At 53.2% G+C, this 10000-nt stretch overlaps 1 protein-coding gene across 1 annotated transcript in view; it reads right to left on the reverse strand.

Annotated features, from left to right (window-relative positions):
* Positions 1-10000, reverse strand: part of LOC142882097 (heparan sulfate glucosamine 3-O-sulfotransferase 3A1-like) — a 17317-nt gene that overhangs the window by 947 nt on the left and 6370 nt on the right. The window lies entirely within an intron of this gene.

Consider the following 10000-nt stretch of genomic DNA (forward strand, 5'->3'; position numbering starts at 1 on the left):
ACTGCCTGCACCGCACTGCCTGCACCGCACTGCCTGCACCGCACTGCCTGCCTGCTTGCTGTTTCACAAGAGTTTTTCAACATGTTGATCACAGTGAGTGATGGTTTCCCCACTCAGAGCAGCGTCAGGGCGCCAACCTGTGGTCGTTGAAACCACTCTGCGGAAACTCTGGCTCGACTTCCCCACATTCATCCCAGCACAAGTGCACTCAAAGGTCCTGTCAGCCTGCTAGCTGCACCCCCCCCGCTCCAGCCCCCCCCCCCCCGGCCCTCTGGCCCGCCACCTTCGGGACAGCGACCTGAACCCAAAGCCGGTAAAAGCAGCGGATGAATGATTAACGCGCTGCCGCCCGTCGCCATTTAGAGCCTCTGCAGGATTCATCTTTAAAATTCACCAAAGCGCACAACGCTGCCCTCAATTATTCATCCGGCTCGGCCGCCGCCGCCGCCGCCGCTGCTGGGAGCGATCGCCGTCGCTGACAAAGTGGCCCAAGCTGCTCCCAGGGTGGGCGGAGTTTGAGGCTCCTGACAGGACGCTGAGAAGCTGACAACACTGCAGCAGCCCGAGGCCATGGAAGAGGAAGAGGGGCGTGGCCTCAGCCCAGGTTGCTCAACATCACTGGCCTCGGGGAGGGACCGAGACCAGCTGTGCAGAAAAGATGGGCGGAGCTTCAACTTCTACAAATGATCAAAAACATGCATTCTATGGTTTGGCCAGCAGGGACTGCTAGAGTCGGTTGCAAAAGGACTAAAAAAAGAAGTGGGAGGAGCCATAAAGTCACTGTTTCAAAGTGAACCAACGAAGGCTTCGTTTCAAACGTGTGCAAGTAAAACAAATATCAATAAATAACAAAAACAAACAAAAACATTTGAATTATTCAAGACAGAATAGAAATAATATGAACGGAACATATTTGAAAAGGAGTAAGAAGTGTTTACTGCTACTATAAAACTGCTCCTATTGGTCTAAATATCCTGTCAGAAAACGCAGCCAATGAGATCTAATACCCAATTCATCTGATTTGGAGTAAAAGTGACCAGAACCAAACCAGAACCAAACCAGAACCAAACCAGCATGGAAGCAGCAACCTTCCAGTCCACTGAGCTGCTGGGTTAGGGTTCATTCAACACTGGCACAGATAAAATACCTCCTGCCTGAGGCTGATCCTCATTCCGAAGTGGAGACCATCGTTATAATCAGAATGATTCTTATTGGACGGCTGGACTTCCTTCATTCTGCACCACCGGGTCCTCCATGGAAAAAAAATCCCAACGACTTTTTGACACATGATGCAGAAAACAAAAGGCTGAATGTTGGTCTCCACCAGTGACGACTGACACGTCAAGCTGGGACGCTCCACTCACGTCGGAGGAGACTTTTATTTTTGCAGCGCTTTTCCTGCTTCCTGCTCCCAGCCTGCAGGGCGGCGCTGTTGGGCTTGGAGTGTTTGTGCAGGCGAGCGGATTGCCTGCAGGAAGCGGTCGATGGCATCCAGAGCAGCGACGCAGGTGCGACCGCATCCCAACATGATCGGCCCGCGTCATCGAGCGGCGGCGCCCCCCGGAGGCCGCTGGCTGTCTGCAGGCTGGTAGACAGGGATCCTGTCCTCGGACGTTAGCTCCGCCCCACCGGGCCACAGCAGGGCAGCGGGTCCATCGCCGGCAGACTAAATATTGACGGGCGGGGCCACGGCCGCAGACAGCAGGAAGACGTCCCGAGGCCACTTCCTGTCTGAGACGGCCGCCGAGGTGCCGCGACCGCAGGAGGCAACAGACGACTTTGTTGTTTGATGAAAAAGAAATGAGGCGGCGCTGACGGAGGCATCCATATTTGATGGTGGCGGCACTGCGGGGGCGTTGTGGGAGGAGTCACGGGGTCACCCAGGTGGGCCATGGCGTGCGACACGGAAGTGGTGGAGCGCTTCAGCTCTCAGGGGGCGGAGCCTTTTACAGCGGGCGGAGAACATTTGATGATGAGTTTTATATAGATCACAATATACAGGTCAGCAGTTTATATCAGCATATACTGCACCAGTATATACCAGTATATACCAGTATTGGCCTGATTACCATAAAAAAGGGGAAAAAGGGCAGGAAATATTTCATATTTTGGATCAACTTCACCCTGCAGCCTTGCAAACACAGCCTGAGCATGTGTGCATATTTCATTCAATGATTTTCTTTTCACCTTTTTTAGATTAAATAAAATAAATAAATAGAAATACCAGTATATACCAGTAAAGTATATATACCAGAACACATCAGCGTGGAAAGCCGCAGTTTCCCACAGTTCAAACAAATCTTCCACTTTCCCCAGAAATCTTAAGTCCAAAAATAATCTCCTCAATACAATGAAGACTCCTCCTCCTCCTCCTCCTCCTCCTCCACCTCCTCCCCCCCACCCACCACCCACCACCTGGATGTGTCCAGGATCTATTTCGGTGTTTCTCTCCTGCTCCACTGTGAATGGAGATGCTTTGGCCCATTATGCAGAACTTCATCCGTCTTATTTTCCTTTATCGTCGTCTCTGAGCATCTTTTAGTTGCAATCTCGGAAGATCCGTTGTTCTTGGTTTGGTTCTGCAGCACGCCGCGCTGCTCAGCTCCTTGATGATGCTGCAGGAAGCGAACCCACGGCAGCTCCCCACATTTACTGCAGGTTCGAGTCTTCTTCACGCTGCTTTCACAGCTGAACACCGAGGTGGAAGCCAAACCCACGGAAGAGGAAGAGGAGCAGAGCCCAACCTGGCCTTCCTCCAAACCAAGTCCACTGCCTCGGCGTGGTGTGTGTGTGTGTGTGTGTGTGTGTGTGTGTGTGTGTGTGTTGAAGCTGCACACTGATGTGATTTGTTTTTGTTAAATTCGGGTAAGTTGCTCTGGAACTCCATCCACACATCATCGTCTCTCTGCTGCGCATCCCACTGACGATGAGCGCGAGCAGCTTCATCACAGGTGTCCACAAACACAAACACTCTGACTCACTCAGACTTGACGGAAAAAAGAGTGACGTCAGTGGCGGTCGGTGGGAACTGCAGGCGGAGATCAGGAATGAGATAAGGGAAGGAAGGGGGGGCGGGGGGGTGGGGGGATTATTCCTGGAGCAGCGCTGGGGAGGGACCACCGCCGTCCTCTGGGGGGCAGCGCAGTGGGATGAGTGGGAGAGCAGAGAAACCTTCCCTTCAGATAACCGGCGCCAACAGGAAGTGAAGGAAAACACGCCTCCCCAACAGGAAGTGGCCTGTCAGACGGATGATGAGGGAGGATTTAATCTGATGCTCCCTCTCGCTCACACAGCCACATGCTTAGCCCTCTGTTTACAGCCCTCTGCTAAAACACAGAGGCGCTGGTTCCTTTGTGACATCACAGAGGGCTGTCTGACGGACAGCGCTGACAGGATGGAGGCTGATTAATTGTGAGGGGATTGTGGAGTCGGACCGGAGTGCCATATTAAAACAGGAAGTGAGTTTTCCTTCTTCTTCTTCTACTTCTTCTTCTTCTTCTTCTCTGTCGTAAAAGCTGACTTCACATCCATGATTCTCTTTTCTCCTCCGTCCTCCATCCATCCAGCAGCAGTCCACCACAGTTTGTTGAAACATTCATGGAGTTAGCTTTGCCATGTGTTCTTATAAATTTATCAGCAGTGTTTTAACACAATCCCGATTTTTTTTCTTCTCTTTTTTTACGGCCGGTCGGCGAATCGCTGCGTCTCGTTGCGCAAGAGGCGAAAAATAAGCTTCATCTTCACTTGGCGGCAACGTGCCGGTGAATAATTCACCTCCTCCACTGAAGCAGAGAGGCTGCTGACTCCAGCCAGAGGGTGGGGGGGTGAGAGGGTGAGGGGGGGAGAGGAGGAGAGGAGGAGAGGGGGAGAGAGGGAGGGGGTGAGAGGAGGAGAGGGTGAGAGAGGGAGGGGGTGAGGGAGGAGAGGGGGAGGGGGTGAGAGGGGGAGGGGCTGAGAGAGTGAGAGGGGGAGGGGCTGAGAGGGTGAGATAGTGAGGGGGTGAGAGGGGGAGGGGCTGAGAGGGTGAGATAGTGAGGGGGTGAGGGAGGAGAGGGGGAGGGGCTGAGAGAGTGAGAGGGGGAGGGAGTGAGAGGGGGAGAGGGTGAGAAGGGGAGAGAGTGAGAGGGGGAGGGGGTGAGAGAGTGAAGGGGTGAGAGAGTGAGAGGGGGAGGGGGTGAGAGGGTGAGAGAGTGAGAGTGAGAGAGTGAAGGGGTGAGAGAGTGAGAGAATGAAGGGTGGAGGTGTGGTTTCCACCGTCACCTGCAGCTGGTCGACTGAACACTCTCACATTTCCACCTCAGCAGTTCAAAGTTTTTATTTTCATAAATTATTTTGGCTCGTTGGGTTTATGAATAAGTTGAAGACACTAAAATTGGTCATTTCCAAATATCTACGGAGCTCCACTGTCAGATAGAAACGCCAGCAGGCTTCCTATTGGTCCAGACACGTGGCCTGTCCCACCAGCAGGAAGTGCCTCCACAGCCAATCAGCAGTGGAGAAAAAGCTGCATTGTCTTTGGTTCCTCACTCTCACTCCAGCTGTGATCACTGCAGAGACGCGCTTCACACGCTTCCTGTTTGTAGCTGTAGCTCCGCCCCTCTCCTCCTCAGAGGCCATTGATTGGCCCGCTCACTCTCATACTGGATAAAACCAGAGCTTCTGAAGAGCCTTTGGATCCAATACTGGACCAAGGAAGAAGAAGTTCTAACCCTCACTTCTTCTAACCCTGCTACCTCCTCCTTCTCCCTGCTACTTCCTGCGTCTCCCTGCTACCTCCTGCGTCTCCCTGCTACCTCCTGCTACCTCCTGCGTCTCCCTGCTACCTCCTGCTACCTCCTGCGTCTCCCTGCTACCTCCTGCTTCTCCCTGCTACCTCCTGCTACCTCCTGCGTCTCCCTGCCACCTCCTGCGTCTCCCTGCTACCTCCTGGTTCTCCCTGCTACTTCCTGCTTCTCCCTGCCACCTCCTGCTTCTCCCTGCTACCTCCTGCTTCTCCCTGCTACCTCCTGCCACCTCCTGCTTCTCCCTGCTACTTCCTGCTACCTCCTGCTTCTCCCTGCTTCTCCCTGCTACCTCCTGCTTCTCCCTGTCACTTCCTGCTTCTCCCTGCTACCTCCTGCTACATCCTGCTTCTCCCTGCTACTTCCTGCTACCTCCTGCTTCTCCCTGCTACCTCCTGCTTCTCCCTGCCACTTCCTGCGTCTCCCTGCTACCTCCTGCTACCTCCTGCTTCTCCCTGCTACTTCCTGCCACCTCCTGCTTCTCCCTGCTACCTCCTGCTTCTCCCTGCTACTTCCTGCCACCTCCTGCTTCTCCCTGCTACCTCCTGCTTCTCCCTGCTACTTCCTGCCACCTCCTGCTTCTCCCTGCTACTTCCTCAAACTTCTCTGACCCACTTGCTCTGAGTTGTGTGGAGTTTAAGACGGAGGAGCTGCTGCAGTGGATCGGCTTTGTGAAGGGCTCAGTGCTATTTTCCTTTCTGCCAACTCAGTTCTTCCTGGAGTCTCAGCAGCTTTGAGAGATAAGACACTTGAACTTTGGTTTAATACCGAAGCTCATTTTCAAGGTATTGTGCGTCTCCAACACTGGAGGTGACTTCATTAGGACACTTCCAGCGTCCCTCTGTCGTGTCCTGATCCTCTCCCAGTTTCTCACACTGGAATAATCACCGAGGAGGAGGAGGAGGAGAAGCTCTCTAGCACTCAGACGGAGACAATTTCAATGGGTGTTTAAAAACTCAACGTTTAAGCCTGATTTGAATACAAAAAAAAAAAAAAAAAAAATGTAAAGGAAGCCCTGCGTCAGACGCATGAGCGCAAAATTAAAAGTGAGTGAGGTGTTGGGAGCCAGATGGACGGCTTTGCTGCGCTGTAATTACCCGTGACAAAAGGCCAGAGCTTTGTCTTTGGGAGCGTCACCATGGTGATCCTCAGCCTGCTCAGACAGCCCATAGAAACATCTAGTAGTGGGAGCTAAATACCCCCCCTCCCCCCCCACACCACCACCACCAAAGATAAAATGAGCTCTGTTGCCTCAGATCTGGTCTGCAGGACTCCAACATCAACACAGCTCACCATTTAAATTGCCTGGAAAAGCAGAAACCGTCCAGAGGACCTCCTGCCTCCTTCCTCCTCAAGGTCACACCCACCACTGCAGGTCAAACTCTCCCTCAGCCCTCAGAAGGGTCTTTGTGGTGCTCCAGCAGGAACCTGATGGGCTCTTCTCTCTGCAGCCTCTCACACACTGACATGAAGCTGTGAAGATGAGATGAACTGAGATGAAGGTCCAGTCCCAATCATCTTCTGAGCAGGTGTACAGTCGGTGCAGTGGGTCGGGTGCCATCACTGAAGGACTCGCTGCATTCGTGGATATTTCCAACAGACTACTGATAAACTTCCATCTGTTCTGTATCGTTAACTATCTCCACGAGACCGTAGTTCTTCTACCTTCCTCGATGGAGGGAATTAAAGTCTTTTCACTGACACAGCGCCCCCTGCCTGCCCATGCTCGGAGTCTAGAAGTTAACTCTGGGCGCAGAAACGATGCGCGGCCTCGGCTCTGACATCATTTCCTGTTCCGGTGGCCACTGTTGCTTCTTCAGTTTTAGGTTCTGATCCCCACGAATGAACCAGGAAGTGAAGGCAGGTCGTCAGGCGACCTGGTGGTGGGAACACAGCTGTCCAAACTGCACTCCTTAGTGTCAGGGGTTCGGTCTAATGGTAGTCCTGCACCAGGCCAGCAGGGGGCGCTGCAGCAAAGTCAATGCTCCCGTATCACAATGAACTATTAAAAATTACTTTCATCATCATTCCCAGGTGGACAGGTGCAGCGTTAGCATTTTGATTCTGTAAACGTTTCTTCTTCTTCTATTATTATTGTTATTATTATTATTGTTATTGTTATTGTTATTGTTATTATTATTATTATTATTGTTATTGTTATTATTACTATTGTTGTTATTGTTATTATTATTATTATTATTATTGTTATGCAGATATGTCCAAGCAGAGTGTCGGTGGTGTGAGTGTAATTGTGTGTCTGTTGCAGTTACATCATCAACACAACAGTTTTTTTTTCAGTTGAAATCATTTCCAGGTGAGTCACTGCACACTGCACACTGCACAGCCCCTCCCAGCCAGGCTGAAGTCTTCTGGCACCGCTGAGAAGCTCCGACTGTAAAACTGCCCAAGATTTTGTTTCGGAATAGAAAATTTGTGAAAAGAAGTCATTGTGCTGCTGCTCCAACTACAGCTGCAGCACCTCCTGCAGCTCCTGCTGCTCCAACTACAGCTCCTGCTGCTCCTGCAGCTCCTGCAGCGTAGCCAGAATTAGTCAGGTGGTCACGGAGCCAAGCGGCGCTGGCACGACGCCTCTCTGGCCGGGAAACTCAGAACACGCTGGTACTGAAGTGGAGCCGCTGCCACTTCACCATGTGCCACTGCTAGACTGGAGTCTGAGCAGCAGCAGCAGCAGCTCAGTGGGAGGGGGGGACGGGGAATCCCTCCAGCACTGGGAGACCACTGCTACTGCCGTTACTGCTGCTGTTGCTGCTGCTGCTGCTGCTGCTGCTGCTGTTACTGCTGCTGCTGCTGCTGTTACTGCTACTGCTGCTGCTGCTGCTGCTACTGCTGTTACTGCTGCTGCTGCTGCTGCTACTGCTGCTACTGCTGCTGTTACTGCTGCTGCTGCTGCTGCTGCTGTTACTGCTGCTGTTGCTGCTGCTGCTGCTGCTGCTGCTGCTGTTACTGCTGCTGCTGCTGCTGCTGCTGCTGCTGCTGCTGCTGTTACTGCTGCTGCTGCTGCTGTTACTGTTGCTGCTGCTGTTACTGCTACTGCTGCTGCTGCTGCTGCTGCTGCTGTTACTGCTACTGCTGCTGCTGCTGCTGCTGCTGCTGCTGTTACTGCTGCTGCTGCTGCTGCTGCTGCTGCTGCTGCTGCTGCTGCTGTTACTGCTGCTGCTGCTACTGCTGCTACTGCTGCTGTTACTGCTGCTGCTGCTGCTGCTGCTGCTGCTGCTGCTGCTGCTGCTGTTACTGCTGCTGCTGCTGCTGTTACTGTTGCTGCTGCTGTTACTGCTACTGCTGCTGCTGCTGCTGCTGCTGCTGTTACTGCTGCTGCTGCTGCTGCTGCTGCTGCTGCTGCTGCTGCTGCCGTTACTGCTGCTGCTGCTGTTACTGCTGCTGCTGCTGCTGCTGCTGCTGTTACTGCTGCTGCTGTTACTGCTGCTGTTACTGCTGCTGTTGCTGCTGCTGCTGCTGCTGCTGCTGCTGCTGTTGCTGTTACTGCTGCTGCTGCTGCTGCTGCTGCTGCCGTTACTGCTGCTGCTGCTGTTACTGCTGCTGCTGCTGCTGCTGCTGCTGTTACTGCTGCTGCTGCTGCTGTTACTGTTGCTGCTGCTGTTACTGCTACTGCTGCTGCTGCTGCTGTTACTGCTGCTGCTGCTGCTGCTGCTGCTGCTGCTGCTGCCGTTACTGCTGCTGCTGCTGTTACTGCTGCTGCTGCTGCTGCTGCTGCTGTTACTGCTGCTGCTGTTACTGCTGCTGTTACTGCTGCTGCTGCTGCTGCTGCTGCTGCTGCTGTTACTGCTGCTGCTGCTGCTGTTACTGCTGCTGCTGCTGCTGCTGCTGCTGCTGCTGCTGCTGCCGTTACTGCTGCTGCTGCTGTTACTGCTGCTGCTGCTGCTGCTGCTGCTGTTACTGCTGCTGCTGTTACTGCTGCTGTTACTGCTGTTGCTGCTGTTACTGCTGCTGCTGCTGCTGCTGTTACTGCTGCTGCTGCTGCTGCTGCTGCCGTTACTGCTGCTGCTGCTGTTACTGCTGCTGCTGTTACTGCTACATGATGTCGGCTCAGTGGAGGATTTAAAGCCTCAGTGTGTGTTCGGGCTCAGAAGGAGGCAACAGTCACACAGTGAACCTGGAGCAGATTGCAGAAAGCCGAGACAGCCAAAGGAAGCAGGATTTTCAGACTTGAAACACACACACACACACACACACACACACACACACACACACACACACACACACACACACACACGTTAGCCAGTGAAGGCTGCGTTCATCAAACCTCTCCTAATTGTTGGTATAATGAAATTAAAAGGGAGGAGGGGGGGGGGGCAACAATTATGAATAAATGTCTCTTTATCCGACATGCGGTCTGGTAAACGACAGGGGAAAACAGGAAGTGCCCTCATAGACCCCAGGGTCCATACATCAGGATGGCCACTGTGGTGGGCGGGGCTTGAACTACTACCTCCTATCACTTCGTCCGTGTGTCACATTTTTTTGATGAATTCCGTTCTTTTGTTTGCGGGAAGATTGATGGAACTCTGCAGAGCGTGGAACGCCTCAATACGCCGGAATGTTGCCGGCTGGTGGGCGGAGCCAAGCCACCCGGGACGACCACACTGAGACGAGGCGGCGCCGCTAATGGACGAGATCGCAGCTTCCTGGTGAATAATGCAGCAGTGCTAATTCGCTGCATTAATAATGGATGGTGGTGGGTCTGAGGAGGCGGAGCAGCAGCAGCAGCGGAGTGGCTGGCTCCGCCCCCTGGATGAAGAGGTCAGCGGAAACAGTCGGTGTGACAGCGTAATGACATAATGAGCGGCGGCGCCACCACATGGTTGACGTTTGGACTAAAGCGGCATCGAAATGTTGTTTCAGCCCAATCACAAGCAAGAGTGTCCAGCTACACAAACAGCTGATGCTGCTCCGTCTCTCCCAGCAGGTTCTCTTCCCACAGGCTGACTGCAGCTCAGGGGGCGTGGTCAGAGGAGGAGGAGGAGGAGGAGTCTTGCGTTGGTCTTCAGCTCAGGCTGAGATGTCAGCGGGTGTTACGGCTGTCCTGGTGCTTAAAACAAGCGCGCCTCTTCCATAATGAGCTGTCAGTCACCTGACCTGGGGGGCGGGGTTTGATTCACTACCACTGTCACATGTTTGTCTTGAATCAACTCTGAGTTATGTGTTGAAGTCAGTGCAGACTATGCTAACAGAACTCAACC

This window comes from Nelusetta ayraudi, unplaced genomic scaffold (assembly GCF_046127955.1).
Source record: "Nelusetta ayraudi isolate G7.1 ecotype Tasmania unplaced genomic scaffold, CSIRO-AGI_Nayr_v1 ptg000231l, whole genome shotgun sequence".
In the NCBI taxonomy this organism is placed as follows: Eukaryota; Metazoa; Chordata; class Actinopteri; order Tetraodontiformes; family Monacanthidae; genus Nelusetta; species Nelusetta ayraudi.